Genomic DNA, 18,994 nt, shown 5'->3' with positions numbered 1-18,994 from the left:
CAGTGTAGCTTTAATGACCCCTGCATAAGAATATGGAATGTGTGCTCCCCATTTCTCAATTTGTTTTACCAGTAAAGTAATTAATAGATACAGCGGTCTACCGGGCTATTAATTACTTCTCCCCTCCTAGTCTATTTATTTATGTGTTCGCACCTTCCTAATTCCTGCTAGGATATGCTGCTCAGGCATTCTGAGTAAACGAGTCAATTTCAATGCTAATGCTTTCGAATGGCCGAAGTCATAGTGGAGATAGTAACAGCTCCACAATTCCTGATGGGTCAAAGCATGATGATTCTGCATATGTTGTCGAACAACTGCTGCCCATTAACGACTTCAGTGTTACGACAGCCGCGTTTGACAGGACATGCACGAAAACCTGCAACGTATGAGATTATGGTCTGGATAAGCGAGACTCTGTCCCTTGGATATAGTCAAGGAAAACAGCCACTTCCGTGGTGTGAAATTGGATTCATTATCGTTGGGTACTTTCTTCGTCAATGTTGTGGGCACTGGGGGGCTGATCAATAAGAGGACCGGCCAGCATTCTGATCACCACCAGTGATTAATGGCTCCCCGAGAGCTTTTAGCACCTTTCCTGACCCACGCCATCATACACACTTCACGTCGCAAGTTTTTCCCATCCTGTTCTTTTAATGTCAATGGAAGCAATGTCAACATGCAAACAAGTCTAAACTTCCCAGCTATACGACCACCTAACTGAGCAGCGAAAGCCACACGACCCGTGCTCATCGCCTGATCAATATTCTTAACCTGCGAACACGAGAAATGCTTCAATATACAACACTAATCCATAAACGCAAGAGAATCAGCGCAGAAATAGATTGTCCAAGCAACAAACAGTCACATAATCGAGAAAACTAACCATGTGCTGAAAGAAATATTGTTGATATATGGGAGATGTGGTGGGGAAGTGTTGGAGAAGCAATGAGATAGCATTAGAGGGATTTACCTGCGGCTTAAGGGGATCATCAACCTAGTAGGCTGACCACATACAGTTTAAGGCCAATCACAGTCAGAGCAATGGAAACATGATTGTTGAATAAAGAATCGGCCATTAATGTGGAACAGACACTCTGTAAGAGGTCCAGAGAGTCCCCTCTCTCAATGATCTATATCTGCTAGTATGATATGTGAAGATGGGCATTGGTTAACCGTACATATTCCCCAGATGGGCTTAGGTGTGAACTCGATCCATATAGGCGATGGGGATTTATTTTGGTGAGAAATGGATCCTTATATGCAATGGAGATGTATTCAGGTGTGAATTTGATCTATCAGTCCAAGGAACAATATGTTTGTGTAGAAATGTTTACTCAGCATAATAGCTCACCGCACTGTAGGGAATCAGTGCAATGGTGGACATGAAACAGATGAATGTGTGGGGATTCTTTACTTTAACAGCAAAACAAAGATGTCCTCTACTGATCACTACATTTGTTCCTGGTTTGAATGGAGGAAATATAATTTTTTACAAGAATCAATTGATTAATTAATAAATCTATAAATCTGTAAAAAAAAACATATAAAAAACAACATTCTCTCAAAAATAATTCTCAGGTTAAAACACTAAGATATAAAAAGATTCCTTCAAAATCCTTGCAACACAGAATAACTGGTGAGTATCATATATCCTTAACAGTGCAGCCCTAAATATGGCTGATAATACCCCAGCCCTGTGTTAATATTGAACATATACAGACATGACCTCCAAGTACATATATATATCACATACAATTTGCATAATGATCAATACACTATAAATACCTTTCTCATAAAAATATCAACATAAATGATGAAAGATTGCATTATGATACATAAAGTGTCAAGGTATTACAGATTGTTCTATTGATTACAGTCCATATTTTGCATCCATCTTTACGGCAGGTAAATATGTGATACTACAGGTAACCAGCTGATAGTACCGCAGGATTACGGTCAGCGTTTGATCACCTGATGACGCTAATATTAGTGACAGCAAAGAGTCGACACCTCACAGAACAGCTTAGTGCAAACATACTTAGCTTAAAACATAACCTTTAACCTATCCAATTCAACAGCTGATACAAATGCAAAATCAAATTGTTCACAATAAGAACTGAAATGAAACTCACCGACTCATCGTTGACAGTGAATTTAATCCTTACATCGAAATAATCCCCAGTCTACCATAGTTGTACAGTCAGCAGCCTTAGTTCTACACACTGTGGTAAGTAAGGAGCGAATACTGCACAGAGCAGCACACCAACCGAGAGACTACTTGAGCCGATCGTTAGTGAAGGAAGCAAGCAAGCCAGCGGTGATGCTCACTGCATGCAAGCCCAATACTGCTTGGCGAACAAATTACAGTGCTCATTGAATCTTGGTGTAGATCACATGGAGCCTGGTCAAGGGTAGAGTGTTGTGGAGATGAACCTGGTAATTAACACTAAGACTGAGGGAAGAAGTGTGTAACCTTGTCTTATTGGTAGATTTTTGGTGCATTGAGGTACTGTGATTTGGCTATAGATGGCCTCCTTGTAGACAGATTGTCGATGAAGAAGCAATGAAGAAGTAGAGCTGTGAAAGATGGATCGCATGAGAGAATGGACTATCTGTGCATCCTGACAGTGTTGCAAACTACCAGTCTCTTCAGAATTCCCATGAAACAATCATAAGTTATTGCAAACTGTGACACAGAGGCAAAGTGGGAATTGTGTCACAAAGCATAATGTCACAAGTTTAAATGGCTTCCCACTGAACTAATTAGCATATTTCAACCTTTTTTAGAAGTTTAAAACCACTAAATTCACACTTTATGTTTGTAATAGCATACAAATCATTAGAACCATTTCAGAAGTGAGCACAGGTTTTAAGTTGTTAGCATTCATTCTTTTGACGTTTATCATGCAGCCTGTGGAAAACAGGAGATGCCCTGGCGATAAGGTGTACAAGTAATTCTTAAAATATTTATCTCCAACACAGCAAGTAAAAACATTTCTCAATGAAGGAGAGAGAATTGTAACTGTTGGTTCCTGTCAAGGATATTGAGTACAGATCCCCAACAAACAATTATCCATATAATCAAACTCCATCCTAATGCCATGGTTTGTCCTAACCATGTGAAAATAAAGTCTTGAACACTGAAATTGTATTGCGTTTAAGAATGCTTTGGAAATGATAGCCCACACACCACATCATGTTTGCTTGAAGGTAGAGCAATTAATTTTGTGTCTGTTTACCATCTGGTGAAACCATTCTTTGCATAATGTCTACAGACCCACAGTTATGGATACTTCAGCAAATGACCAGCAGATCCTTGAATGGTTAAGGGAAGCAACTCTTCACAGCAAATACAACTAGTTGTGCCTTATACAGTTGTTTCTCCAGTTCCAAACTGCTCCTTTCATGAATGGATTGGTATATGTAGTGCCTCAAATACCAAAAGTTAACATCCTACCACCAGGTGCCAATTCATACAGATCAATTTGAAACATTTGTAGTACCCAGTTACAATGACAAGTATTTTATAAAATGTCCCAGGTTACTTTTATCAATTATCTTTGTCTATATCTATATGTGACCATATGCAATACAGCTAACTTGAAAATCCTTACAAAGTCATATTTACAACCTCTTACCTTCTGGGTACTCACTTATATATACATGTAGTTGAAAACAACGAAAGCACATAAATTTTCTCTGGTCAAAACATTTTTTATGTTTGGTACAGATTCTTGACAAACATAATGAATCTTTGTTAATTCCAAAAAGCAAATTCTTAAAAATTATTAAGTAGCAATTTAACAGAAACATACATCAAATGAGAATCAAATAAGGTTCGTTTTCTTGTTTCATTTTTCTTAATGGAAATTCACGTTTAAAACAAGTTAGCTTAACTACATATTATTGTATAAGTATTTAAATACTTGTAATGGTTCTTTAAATATTTAAATACTTATTCAAACTCTTGCCTAAGAACACTACTTAGAATGTGTGGTAACAAAATTTGGGCAATTACATTGTGATTGCTAAACCTGAAGCTTTAGCCCTGAAGCAGGGATTCCTGAACAATATGTTTTATTCAATGTTTTGTAAGGATCAAATAACCATGATCAAAATAGATGATCTCGGCAGAAGATCATCTCAAGATTTCTCTCCTGATTCCTGCAGTAAGACATAAGGATGTTGTGAATATATAACTCACGCATAATTTGGGGAAATGAAACGATGTGCCAAGTTCCTATGCCCTGACTATCAATCTTTATTTGAAAGTAGAATTCAGTGAGGGGTCTTCAAGTTAGCACAATGATTAAGGCGAACATTTCAATATGCAGTGTACAAGGCTAGATTGATGATGGCAGAATGGGCAAGAGAAATGAGATCATTATTCAAATATCACCTACACCATTACAGCGTGTGTTTTTGTTTCATACAAGCATCTTAAAGCAACATATTTTTTACATGTCAAGAATTTTTTTCATTCAGATGTTTTTCAACATGGCATGTTATTATCAGGGGTTATCATAATTGCTTTTATCTTTTTCAAGACATTTGTTTATGTCAGCTTTGTTTTTATCGCTCATCCCTTTACGTCAGCGGATTAAAGACAAGAGGTATCGGCCATATGGTTTGTGTGGCTTGCTGTCCTGTCATGTCAAAGTTTGATTTATTGCATAACTTGTTAATAACAGGGTATGTGAAGTGACATGGGGTGGTTTCACTCAGTTCCTTCTCAAAACTGACAAAACTGATTGATAACAGATCTTTCCACAGTTACACCAAGTTTAAATCTGCTTGAAGTTTTGAAACATCTGAAAAAATATCCAGAGAAAACGACAAATCAGTCACTTGGTACAAAGTGATCAAAGTCAGGATTTATTGTTTGATGCATAAATACAGAATATCAACATAAAATAAAGCAAATAATAATGACCAAATGACAACACTTTTATGCTATAATGACAACACATCTATCATACTTAATTTCCATTTTCGGAAGGGTGTCATGTTTTTATGACCCCTCTATCTCCCATGCATAGTTTATTGACCACTGTTGTGTTTTACAAGGCTTTCGTATGCATCTCCTAATTGGATATCGACTGCCACTTATGTGTCGTGCCTTCGTCTCCCTTTCAGGCTATTGACGATGTACATTGCAGGTGTCACACATAAGCCACCAGCCTGAAGATGGCGACAGATATGTCCAAACAGGATACATACGCAAATGACAACCTCACCTGCAAAACCTGACTGACATAACTTCATGTTTTTTTAGAATCTCATCCATCTTGATGGTTCCGAATCTAATCCTTGTTTTCATGGTCTACAAGTTTTGGGTGATACAATGAATCTGGTGGCTACGTGGCTGGAATATTGTCTTGCTGTGGAATCAAATAATCTTTGAAAAAGTTGGATTTAGAGGTCTTATATATACTAACAGAACTCATGTTTTTTCCCATCCTCATGCATCTTGATGGTTTGGAATCCAATTCCCGGTTCCAGGATTTTGGCAAGTGTTTGGTGACTCAATGAATTAGGAGCTACATGGGGAGAATATTTCCTTCTTAGAGATTCAGATGAAAAAAAAAGTTGAATTCATAGATGTCAAACATTTACTGAAGTAACTCCAGGGGTGTAAGTGAGTGAGTGAGTGAGTGATTTTAGGCTGTTTCCAGGAACATTTCAGCCATTCCCTGGGAGACTTCCAAGAACAGGCTTTCCTGTACTGATGTGAGGAATAAAGCATGAGCTTTTGGTAAAGCATATACTTTTAGGTCAAAGTGAGTGAGTGAGTGAGTGAGTGAGTGGGTGGGTGAGTGAGTGAGTGAGTGAGTGAGTGAGTGAGTGAGTGAGTGAGTGAGTGAGTGAGTGAGAGTGAGTGAGTGAGTGAGTGAGTGAGTGAGTGAGTGAGTGAGTGAGTGAGTGAGTGAGTGAGTGAGTGAGTGAGTGAGTGAGTGAGTGAGTGAGTGAGGAGGAGTGAGTGAGTGAGTGAGTGAGTGAGTGAGTGAGTGAGAGTGAGTGAGGAGTGAGTGAGTGAGTGAGTGAGTGAGTGAGTGAGTGAGTGAGTGAGTGAGTGAGTGAGTGAGTGAGTGAGTGAGTGAGTGAGTGAGTGAGTGAGTGAGTGAGTGAGTGAGTGAGTGAGTGAGTGAGCAGCAATATCACAGCGGGGGACACCAGAAATGGGCTTGAGTCAGTTTAGAGATAATCTATCAATGCAGATATTGTATTTACTTATGTATGTTCAAACTATCAAATCAAACTATAAAACATATATACACACATGTACTATCTTACTGAACTTCCAACTGCAGTTGATGAGAACAGATCATAGGGTCTTAAGTTGCAATCAGTGAATTACCCTGTATATTACAAACCCATATTATGACTGAAATATAACAAAAACTTGTTTAAACCACATACCTGGAAAAATGCACAATTAAATTTAAAGCACCTTAATAACTAATCCCCAGTGTATTTAAAACTTTCCTATAATAAAACAATAAATGCCTGCTTGGATGACATTTTGCAGCTAAATACATATAAAATTCTAAAAAAAGGTTCAAAACTGGCTTTGATTGTTCTGACTGGGCTCATATAATAACCATAAAATTGTAAAGTGCAACAGGCTTTGCTGTTCATATTATTAAATGATTATCATTCTTTATCTTGTTCTCTTCAAAACTGTAAATGGGCAAACATTACCTCTGAGCCATGGTTTTTAATGGATTAAAAACATAAAGTTTGCATATTAAACATACACAGATAAGTTTATGACACTTTAACCTTATTTGGAGTGTCTGCATCACCCTGATTCTAGGAATTTTTTCACAATTTCAGCAATTTTTCCGCTTCTTAACATTTAAATAAAATATCTACTACATTTTTATCCCCAAAGTAAAAGAGCCTAAGCGGAAATGAAACAAAACAGTTGGCAAAAGATTGGCAAATTGCTTTGATATTTGTCAGCCATGCTCCCAAGAAAGCAATCATCAATGTGAAAATCAGTGAGACATGTAACAAGGCTGTTATTGGTGTGGTTGATCCATTACATAAACAGCAGGGGTTGTTGTATCGTAAAAAGGAGACACAATTAGTTTTTGCATGCATAGATGGAGCTAGTATGTCCCTGGATTGTGGCAACAACTATAATGGTGGCCAACCGCTTGGACAATTGGCAACACTTGCGTTGGCATCATGATGTAGAACTTAATTCTATATGTCTAAAAGTATTGATAACAGGCGAATGAATTCATGAAATACAATTAAGTTAGTGATAATCATGAGGATCATGATTTTATAAATGTATATCTTGTTTTAAGTATTGATTTTATGGAGAGTGATGATGTTAATAATGATAATGATGATGATGGCATGGTGATGATGATGATGATGATGATGATATTTTATCTTAAATGTCTTACTATCCCAATACTGACCACTGGCAGGTTTTCAATCTATCTGAATCTGGAGAGTGATGATCCTAATAATGATAATGATGATGATGGCATGGTGGTGATGATGATGATGATGATGATGGTGATGATGATGATGATATTTTCTCTTAAATGTCTTACTATCCCAATACTGACCACTGGCAAATTTTCAACCTATCTGACTCTAAGATCTATTGATTCACACATAACAAATCATTCCAATCAAAGTACATAAACAGTTTCACAAGTAGTTCAGAAAGACTGAAAGGGTCCCTCAAAAATATATTACAACACTTTTTTAAAAATAAATCATCCTACTTTGTTTTTAAACAAATCATCAAGAGTTAATTCAACTGGATGTTGATTAGCCACATTCAGATTCCCTGAAACAAATACTTTCAACCTCCTCAAGCTGCCATACTCAATACGAGATAAAGAAACAGACACTCCAATGCTAACCACTTGAACTGCATGTATGTTCTCTACCATGTAGGGCTGGGCAATAGCCACCATGAGAGCACCATCAAGTGCAGGGCTGCTTTAATTCCCCCCAACATCCCCTCCGATAAATTTATGACTTAAGAAACGCCATACAAGTTGTGTTTCAATTTGTTTCCAAATTCATTCCTTCTTGCAGCCATTCTCTGAGAGGAGCACTAAGGTCTAAAACCTCTCCTGCTCCGGCTAAAACACAGTGGCTCTATGTAAACAGGGGAACAGTGGCGGAACCCAGAAGCAACAAGATGCTTGCAAATTATAGTGTAGGCAAGTGATCAGCATCAATGAAAAGCAATTTATCTAAGGCGCGTTTGGTTTATAAAAGAACGCAGGATGACCTGGGGCGAGGGGCGCTGACTGAGCCTATGGCTGCTGATTAAACAAAAGTCAATGCTCAGCCCCGATGAAATGTAGGAGTGCCTATTCTGTTACCGAACTTCCCAAGAAGATCAACGCCATAACAAGCTTGGTACCATCTCTGTACAATTGGATCCTTGGAATATTCGGACCCATTCTGATTACGTTTGCCAAAGAGTCCAAGGATTCCAACATCCAAATCATGTTAGCTGGCAAGTCTCCGAAAAGCAATTCCAAACCACCTAATTGTGTTAAATACTGTGGCTATTTAGATAGACCTATTTCTACAAGCCTGCTGTAGGCGCGCTGATCAGCTCGGATCACGAACATACCAGCAACGTATGGGACACATAATGTCTCACGAGTTAACTACACGTCACGTTTGCCACCAACGTAAGATGGCGTGAATACAATTTTATTCTATTTACACATTTTGTCCTCTGACACTGATTTCAATCTTCTGGCGAAAAAACAAAATCAATAGGGAAATAAAACAGAAAGACTTCAATCAAACATTTCCAAAGGTGATGTAGATTTCACCAGTTGATATTGTACATATCAAATGTATGTCAACACCTCATAGCTTAGCGATGAAAGGAAACTACTGATGTATGATGGGAAGAATCTAATAGACGGGAAAGATTGGTAAACTCTACCAATTACAAGGTATTACACAGGAAATCTTCATCTACGACACCGGCGGGAATTCTTTCTTATAGCCTTTATGTATCGGCGTCGCTACAGTTCCACATATTATACAAGATGAAAGACATTAAATCGAATTTCATTCAATGAATGTTACAGGTTTAGGTGCTATAGCCTACATAGACTTCTGGGTTTGTGAAAATGCAAGAAGCTCACTTCAAACATTTATACAGTTTCCTCAAAGATTGCCACAGCCATGGCAGCGGAACCTTGAGGCAAGTGTATGAATATTTCAGCCAATCAACAACTCAACTCTGATGGCACTTGCATCTAAACAATTCCCGATCAGCGATCATGAGATTATGCTGTCAAGCGACCATACTTCACATCAATGTTTCCTATGGTAAGAATGTTGCCAAACAAATTAACCAAATTATTACGTATAACAGGGTCGATACTTAACCACAAAAAAATCTTCACACTTCCAAACCCTCCTAGTACATTCATAGCGATGTGTTTTAACACCACATCAAAGAAGTGAGAGCTGTGAAAGACATTCTTTGATCATGGGAGGCTTAATTTAGGATGATAGGCATCTTTAGAGTGATAATATGTGGTGGTATAACACAAAATTCAATTTTATTCAGGATCAACCCAATTTATGGCAAAATGAACAAGAAGACAAAGTCATCGATATCCCCCGCAATGGCAAAATACTCTTCATGATTATGTCTACGAGTTATGATTATGTCAAATATTTAGGTGTGTATATAGAAAAGTGGAAGGAGAGTATTGAAAGGTTTTTAAAGTTCTGCTCCAGAAAGGAGCACTATCACCAATTTCAGTGTATGTCAAACTTGTTGCCATGGAAATGCCAAAAATATTTTATTCAGAAATCCAAAACTACCAAAAGGCACCAGTACACCACCAGATCTATCTATGTGCCAAGTTTGGTGAAGAAATAGTGAACGGTTTTGGAGTTCTGCTCCGGAAAAGAGCACTACCACTAATTTCATTCTAAGTCAAACTTGTTGCCATGGAAACGCCAAAAATGTTTTCTTCAGAATTCCAAAACTATCAAAAGGCACCAGTACACCACCAGATCTATCTATGTGCCAAGTTTGGTGAAGAAATATTGAACAGTTTTAGAGTTCTGCTCGAAAGACATCTATCTATGTGCCAAGTTTGGTGAAGAAATATTGAACAGTTTTTAAGTTCTGCTTCGAAAGACAAAGTGCGGACGACGAGTCCATTTTAAACCAACCCCACACCCCACCCACCCCCACCCACACGCGTTATGGGGATAAAATGGGGTCCTCAATTGATGTAGGTCTAACAATTCAGCCTGGGTTTATGTAGTTATTCTCCATAGATTTCATACAATATTGGAATCAAATCTTAGGATTGATTTTTTTTCAGATTTTTTCATAAACTACATCATGTTTTAATGATTTCTGCATAGCTTTACTCTAGATTTCAAATGACATAATTAGTCCACAAAATGTTTGATATTTACATGAAATGCACATCTGAAACATATACCCTCTCATTTACATTTCATTCCGAATAAAACACAATTGTTGAAATGAACGAATCAAATAACTGAAAGACATCAAACAAGTTTCTTTAATGCTTCTAGTGTCTGAAAATGTCTTGATTACTTTAAAAGTGTTTTTTGATAGTAAATAGAAATCATTCATTGCACAGATGTGACAGGACGATTTTTCGAAACAGTTGTCTATTTCCTGGGGCTGTCAAATTATAATTTCTCAGCTAAAAACAAACCAAATTATCCTCTATATTATGACAGTCCTGCACATAAAAGTGTCCAAACATTACCAAATGTACCATGTTTGGGAAGCTATCAGCAGGCATAAACTACAGCAAAGAATTTGGAGGATCATTTGAACCTAATCCATCAACACGATCAAAGAAATGAGAAGAAGGAAAAATGTTCTGCCGATTCCTCCATAATCTTAGCGCCACACTGCTCATCAGAGTGTATTTGAAATCTCTGTCATAAACTGTGATCGCAACTCAAGCAGTGACAAGTAACCACTCCATCCTTCTGTGAGTTTTACGAGTGCTCCCAATTCCAAAAAGGGGCGATTCTTAGAAGAGATGGAGAATCGCTTATATCGCACACAAGCTTATCTTCCCAAAATAAAAATTATATGTATCTGGTCCTGTTTGTTGGTAATCAAGATAACTAGGTAGTATTTTGCCCTGCAAAGGCTCCCCTTGTCTTCTAACCCAATAAATAAACATCAATCAGTTGTCCCATTGAGGTGAAGTGGTCGGGAGAATTATATCCGCATAGCTTTTCTTCGGCAGCATGTAATGGACAAAACCAAATTACATCGCGGAAAACACACAATGCCAACGGATAGGGATATACAAAAATAGATTTAGGAAATCTGATTTACTGAAACCTTTGGTGATCTATGTATGTTATCTCAGTGAACACATCCTCTCATCTTAAACTTACTGTCAAAACCAGATAAATGAAGAAAAATCAGCCCTTATTTCCAATCTTGATAAAACTCTAATATTATTAAGGAAAAGCTGAAATTGGATTTGCCTGCGAAGGTTTGTCAAGCCTTCCAAAAAGAAGACGTGTCCCTTGTTAAAATTTCACCAAGCAAATATGAAGTAAGATATATGATAATTTCATTAACTTAAAACGATGGCATCGAACTTCAACAGATTTTGTCAATTCCAGGAAAAAATATATTCAGTGTTGAAAAATGTTTGACAAAATTCCAGTTAGTTTCTTCGTGTGTCGCCACTAAATCGCCTGCCATGATTTTCTTATTTGACAACCAGGAGATGTGATACAAGTCATACACAGTTAGCTCCCTTTGAGCCCAACTTTGACAAATTGATTTGGTTTTTGAGCACTGACAGCAAACCCCTTGGGACCAGTTTTTTGTATTCAGAATAAACCCCATTTCAGAAAATGTGCAACCAATCCATCTAATCCTTGTCAGTTCCATAGTAAAACCCTCTTTACTATAGTTGGGAACTATACTAACCAAAAAATTGTTTTAAATTATAAAGAAACAGTAATGTTTGTTTTTTCAAACATTATACTGATCCATTTTAAATCATTCTTGTACATTTCTTAGATTTATTCCGATAAATAAAATTTGATTGATGTAACATAAGTTTTTTTTCAAACTATTTAACTGTTCAGCAATGTATTTATTATATGTGCATGGCCCTGATCTTATTAGTGAATCTTTAAGAGAAAATATACTTTTTACAGAGTGAGAAGAGGCGATTTGATACAAAACATAAAATATGATAAAATACCACAATAATGTTATCAATCATCAAAGAATCATTAACAAATATTGCGACATTTGTTACATGTGTTTATACCATGCATTGCAGCTATGTGCAACAAAACTGATACTTTTGAGGAGTAGATAAGTGTAATTTTTTTTCCACATTTTTACCTAAAAATGAAACAATTAAGACAGATAAATATCTGCACTCAAAAACAAATTGTCTACATATACTCCTCATTCCAAGACCGGCCACAGTAATAAAAATGAAAGAATAGCATGAATAAACTGTTCCTTAACATTTTGTTAGCAATATATGTTGATTCCTACTGTCATAATTTTTTAATGACTCTAAAAATACAACAAAATATTATTTATATCTTTCAAACAAATACACACAACAGGCGGAATGTTATTTTAACTGAATCACAAACATGTTCAAGATCAATGACAAGTATGTAAAATACATATCCTTATTGACATAATCAAAATACCCTTTGTTATAACTACATCTTTGACATTTCTCACAATAACATCAAAATGTTTGCTTTGGATGTCTCTCAACAATAAGAAGGCGTCAAACAGTTCACCCCATGCTGTAGATATGCATGCAGATAACGAGGCTATAGAACCGGCACCGTTTGTATGGAAGACTTAGGGGGCCATTTCCATATGTTAACTTGCATAGAGATTGTTTGTCCACTAACGCGTCCGAGACAAGTAGCTCATTAACGCCACATGTGCAAGTGACCACTCTGACACCAGGGTGCGCTGCACAATATGCTCCATGTAATTCAAGCATTGTTCTCCCGAAACAGCATAATATTGCCATGGAGTGGCATGTCATTAAAACCTTTAAAGAGCAAACACCTCAATCAATATCTATCCCTTTTTATCCCTTTACAGGACTCATCTTACACGGATGTGTGCCTGTCCCAAGGTCAACCGAGGTGAAAGGTCGTCCCGCTGTAATGGATCCTGATGAGTGGCTAGCAACAAACAAAACTGATCGTTATGATTTAACAGATATCGGCAAAAGAAGGACCTCTGTGTACCGAAGATTTAACCACACTGGATATGATGATAGTGGAGACATACCAATCAATTGAAGTAACACACCAATATTTACCCATCTTCGGAGTAAATGCAATTATTCCAAACACTTTTTATGCACAGGCATGTTGAGTTTGTTGTTCAAATGGAAAAGAGTACTATCTGACTTTTTCTTCACTATCTCAATCTCCATCCACAGGGTAATAGCCATGAGTAATCCTGTCCTTCATATCTAATCTACGTGACTTGAGGTGGAATAGTACAAAGGAATGCCATCTACTGATGAAATAGAAGGAGGTCTGTGGATTTCTATTGGAGTTCATTTACCCTGCTGAGCAGAATGATGAACGCAGGAGTTTGATACTGTATTTTATAGCAGAATGTGATCCTTCATTCTAGACTATGTAATCAAATTCTCCTTAAAATGTTTTCAATTTGAAAATGACTTTTTTCATGTAAATACTTCTTAAATGTAGATGCACTCATAAAATCATTATGCATAGATTTGATTTCTGTAAAATGAGATTAATGAGAAAAGCAGATCCAAGGTTTTGTTTGGATTCACGAAAAGAATCTCATTTTGCAAATGTAATAAATGTTGTGTACATATTTATTTAATTTGCTGTAATAATTCAAAGCTAATATGTTAATTATAACACATACTGAAAATAGTATCAGATATTTTAAAAAGTATCTCTCAGTTCTCATCAATATTTCTATTTCATACTTTTTCTGTATAATCAAATTGATCTTAATTCCATAGGTTTCTGCAGCTTAATTTACAGGATGAGATATAGTCTGTCATACAGACCTTGAAACAAACATATCCAAGTGAGCCCATGCAAGCGATGAATATCTGGCAAGTCTAGATTTCCAGTTTCAGAAAATGAAGAAAGTCTCAGGGCTCCTTTTCATTATATTATATTTTTTTTATTATGGACTATTTTTTTTCTGTAAAATATGTTCATTTCACAGACTAGTTGTTACTCTAGATGAGACACAAAAAGACATAAATGGCCCTAAAATGTCTTTAAGCAGTTATTAATCTTAAGCAGTGTAGGAGACAGGAAAAAATCGTTGACAAAGAGCCCACTCTATGTGATGAGAACTAACTTGACATTAGATCTGAACCTACAGGCTAATTAGATGAAGCTTGCAAACCTTGGTCATTAGTGTTAATATTAATATACAGTCATGGTCCAAACTCGTGTCACTGGGTCTGTTCAAGGAGTTAAAGCTCATCAATAGATATGAGTCAATTCCTTCCTCAAACGATGAGTGCTCACAGTCTGACAAGCGGGCTATCCCCTAAGCCAATTTTTAAGACAGCATTTTCTGTCTACCCTCAGGTTGACTAAACCATGAGAAGTCTAATTTAGCGTCCAGTCTACCGATGACCTTCTTAAAGTAGCACTCCCACAGTAATCTAGTCCTAACATTCTGCCGAGCCCAAGGTTGGCTTAACCAATCTAATTGTTGAATATATTGGGGTATGCATGTCTCTTAACTTTCCGAAAGTATCATCTTAACTTTCAGCCAGCTGGAATTTGAATGGACCAATATATGTATCTGGCACCATGCTGGAACAAATGCTTATCACAGATTCACAATATGTCGTCAAGTGGTTCCCACTTGGTATCCAACCTCAGGTGAACAATATGCTTATTCAGCATCACTGTCTGGTGACTTAAAGGGAATTCTCCTTTCTCAAATATATTTTTTTTAAAGTTCAACCACCAACATCAAAATGTTAACTTGGAAGGTTGTTTATCTCTAATTATCTCTAATTGTACTACCCCAACATATTTTTAGAGAATGTTTGGCTAGAAGTGTAAATTGACATTTCGATTCCAATTTGTCATGAGTGATGACTTACATTAGTGTACATGTTTCTTTCTTTCTTTATTGTTTTCATGATCATGTAGCGGCACCTAATGTGAAATGTCAAAAGTCTTCGATTTTCAGTTTTTTGTTTATATTTTTAATTTTTCGAAACCAACCAATTAATTCTTCCAGTTTCATTTTTTCAGCAATTAGATACTTTTTGAAACTATCAAATTTATGTCAATTGCATGCTTTAGCACCTCACAGCATACTTAAACGTTCCAAACAGCTTAGATCATTCCAGTTTAATTGTTAGACATGAGTTTTGCTTTAAAACATCAATTTGTAGCTGAGTGATATTCATGTAAATGAGTTACATCACAGTATGAATGTGTGAAAGACACTTGTGTGATGATTCAAGTGTTTATTCAGGACTTTTGAATTATGATATGACAAAGACAATTTCAAATCCCCATTCAAATTGTAACAATTCTATCTCCAAAAAAACTGCAGACAGATCAATATTGAACATTTAAACATGAATACTATCAAATTTTAAATGGAAGATTGAGTTACCATTTGAACACAGAGCGATTTGAAAATTCAATGAAACAAAAAGGTTTAATATGATGTCATATGATAACCTCATTAGAAAGCCAAACCGATTTCACAGGTAATCTCAAGTTTCAGTGGCTCTTTTGAAAAATGACAGTTTCAGGTAACGACAAACACATCATCCTACTTGTCTCGATTTGAGTTAATGTTTCACTATTTAACATCTGCAAGCTCTCAATAATATGACAAGGAGTACAATCGACTCTTGTTTATAGCCTCGTCAAGGTACAACAGCTCCCTGAAACCACACACAACAGCATTGTCAATTTCAGTCTCACTGGTCACAGTCATCAATCATGCAAAGCTGACAAACATTAATCCCCAAAACGACACACTGCTCAAATTCATTATTCATTAAAATGATGATGAAATTTTGAGGTCAACCATATTAGACTCCACCTCATAACCAAAATAAATCAACCCAAATTTATTTCAAAGCCTTCTGTGACAGTCTCATGCAGAGTGACATTGAAATGTACAATAGCAATGTACAATAGTAACAAAATTGATGGATTTTATTGCTTTAAACTCTGTACCCCTCAGTGACCATCTGTTTATCCTAAAGCACCCATCAGACAAGGATGACAGTCATCCCAACAGTTAACTCATATATCTTATTATCAAATCAATTCATCAACATTGTAAGTAGATAGGACCTTATGTTGTTAATTAGATATCAACACCTGACATGAACGACTATGCTTAGTTCTGATTATCAGGTAATTCATTCCTGTTTATTTGGTGACAGAAATTGATGACTTTTCATTTCATTCTGTGGCTATTTCACAACTGGCCAATTTCCTTTATAAATCTATCAAGAAGTTAACTTGTGGTTTTTATTAAATTATGGAAATGAAATCAAACATAAAAGTACCCCATTAATTACTTTTCTAAACACGTTAGTGAGCAAGTGAATACAACCACTGACATTGAGTAATGATGGTGAGTGTTTAATCTCATAATTCTTGCTTTAAGCCTGTCACAGTAAGTCGTATTGGCCAGGGTTATTCAACCATAAAATAGGGCATTAGGGAAATAGTTTTCAGCATAAATCTCAACAACCAAATCGATACCACACCTGCAGTTAAGCTCTGTACCTGAAATGCAAAACACATCTCAAATATGACTTTACTGTAATATCATTTAACTTCTTGTAAGGTTTCAGTCTGGTGAGCGGAGAAGGAAATACTATCAATTGATTTAGTAATTTGTACTGTGCGCCCATTCAAAATGAACAGAAGGTTATTCAAGTAAATCGATACTGCAAACAGAGAACCTAGTTTTTAAATTCTTGTTTTATTTGTCCTCTCTAGACTCAAAATCAGAAACACTGTGGGAGCTGAAAATCTGTCAAGATCACCAAAAAAGATATTAGGAAATCAAACTGATTATTTTTTGGTTGCGTTGTGTATTTCGCTAACGTCTGTCACGACATGAAATTTACAAGCAGTGATCTGTTTCAACTTCCCATATTTCCCTATGGTAATGTCAATCTAAACCAAATTGAAAAAAAATTCTATTGACAAATCCATTTTGTATTCTCTCCCCTGCAGGCTGTTTGACTTCACCGATGAAAATTTGTTTCATATTATTTCATTTTGTCCATAAATAACAATACATGCTTCTTTTCTTTTCCACATTTTATAGGAAATTATCATCAGCTTAAACACAACCGCAAATTTGGATAATGACCAAAAAATACCTGTCAATATTTTTTTGTCTTATTTATGACAAAAGTGACAATAGCATATTCCAGCTCTAATTAACACAGTGAATATTCACTCCTAATCCTATCATTATCACCTCAAATAACTGTCAAAGCATGGTCTGTTTATCGACCAAATTGCTTACACCCCCAACAAAGAAAGTGCAACAAAAGCTCCTTAACACACTCAATACGTTTCTCCACAATACCCATTATGGCATATTAGACCAGAAAATATGTTCTATTTGCTTAACCCTTAATTAGCTTAACACCTGGTAAATTCTCTCACTTTCTTTCTATCCAACTGACTATCGGGAAAGAATGAATCATTATCCTATCCGCTGATGAGGATTTACCAAGCATGGGGATTAAGTCGGAATTGGCCGATTCTAACCATTACTTGCAACCATAACGATAACGACAATGGTCCAACAAGCTCGTAAATATTTACTTCCATAACCAATCGTGGTATGAGTGGCCTCTCCACCAATGGCAGAGATGTCATACTCCTCAAAAGTCTGGTAGTAGCTTCCACATACTATGAGTCAGTCACAAAAACTCATTAATTATGGGAAATTTGTTGCCTGCTATTTTATGGATAATCAATGTATCCCCTCCCAAAGTTGGGGCCAAATTTGATCATCCTGATTCAAGGCATCAGAATGAGCCTTTCATTGTAGAAGGGTGTGCAGTTTGTCACGATTTTTTATTGACGACTTTGGTGATCAGTGTTACTAAATTCGTCATTTTTTGTCCGATTTTTTTCATCATGTAATCCCCTTTTTCAACACATGACAAAAATTAGCTCCTTAATTTCAAAGGAACAAACGTCTCATTTGTTATAAGAATTCTTGCCTTGCAGTGTAATATTTTAGCATTGAATTCAACATTTGTCAGTATTGAAGCTTTAAAAGCATGTTAATTGAAAAAGTTCCCCCAGACACCATGAAAATTGCTTTATCCTCCCGAGTCTCAAATGAATAATCCTCATAGCCAGAAGAAAGGGACATTTCACACGTAACATAAAACATGTGAGACTAAAACGGATTTGAGGAGGCCCAGGGCGCCAGTGGTATCGAGGAATCAAAAAACAATTCTGAAGAACACAACAAATGCTCTTTAAAGGTGATAATAAAAGAAGTGTGTTACATTTCATGAATTTCATACCAATCCTTGTGCCAAGCTTGTTATAACCCAGGCGGTCTTCTGACACAGTGCTGAATCTAAAAGACCCTTCAATGCCCGTCACACCTCCGATCATGACAGTGTACATTAACTTTAATGGTGTGTTCCCCTAACCACTGTCTTTGGAAGAATGAGTTCAAAATTCAATTACAGACGACACTGCAATGCTGGCATTCAGATAACTCTACAAAATACCACCTTCATTGGGGCAGCATAATGTAATTAGGCATAGCACCAACTTTTTGTCCAATTTGAACTTACTTTTTTTCTGAACGATTTATGAGGAATAATTCAGCTGGTTTCAATTAGGATTAAAAATGAATTCAGTATTTTCTAGCAACAAGAACAAAATGTTCAAGAGCTTGAATTTGTTTCAATTTTGCTGCAAA

General features: G+C 36.4%; 1 protein-coding gene across 1 annotated transcript in view; it reads right to left on the bottom strand.

Annotated features, from left to right (window-relative positions):
• Window positions 1-18,994, bottom strand: part of LOC124276132 (kinesin-like protein KIF26B) — a 205,052-nt gene that overhangs the window by 92,037 nt on the left and 94,021 nt on the right.

The sequence above is a fragment of the Haliotis rubra genome, unplaced genomic scaffold (assembly GCF_003918875.1).
Source record: "Haliotis rubra isolate DU_JTF1 unplaced genomic scaffold, ASM391887v1 Scf206, whole genome shotgun sequence".
In the NCBI taxonomy this organism is placed as follows: domain Eukaryota; kingdom Metazoa; phylum Mollusca; class Gastropoda; order Lepetellida; family Haliotidae; genus Haliotis; species Haliotis rubra.
This window is presented reverse-complemented; position numbering and strand designations above follow the sequence as displayed.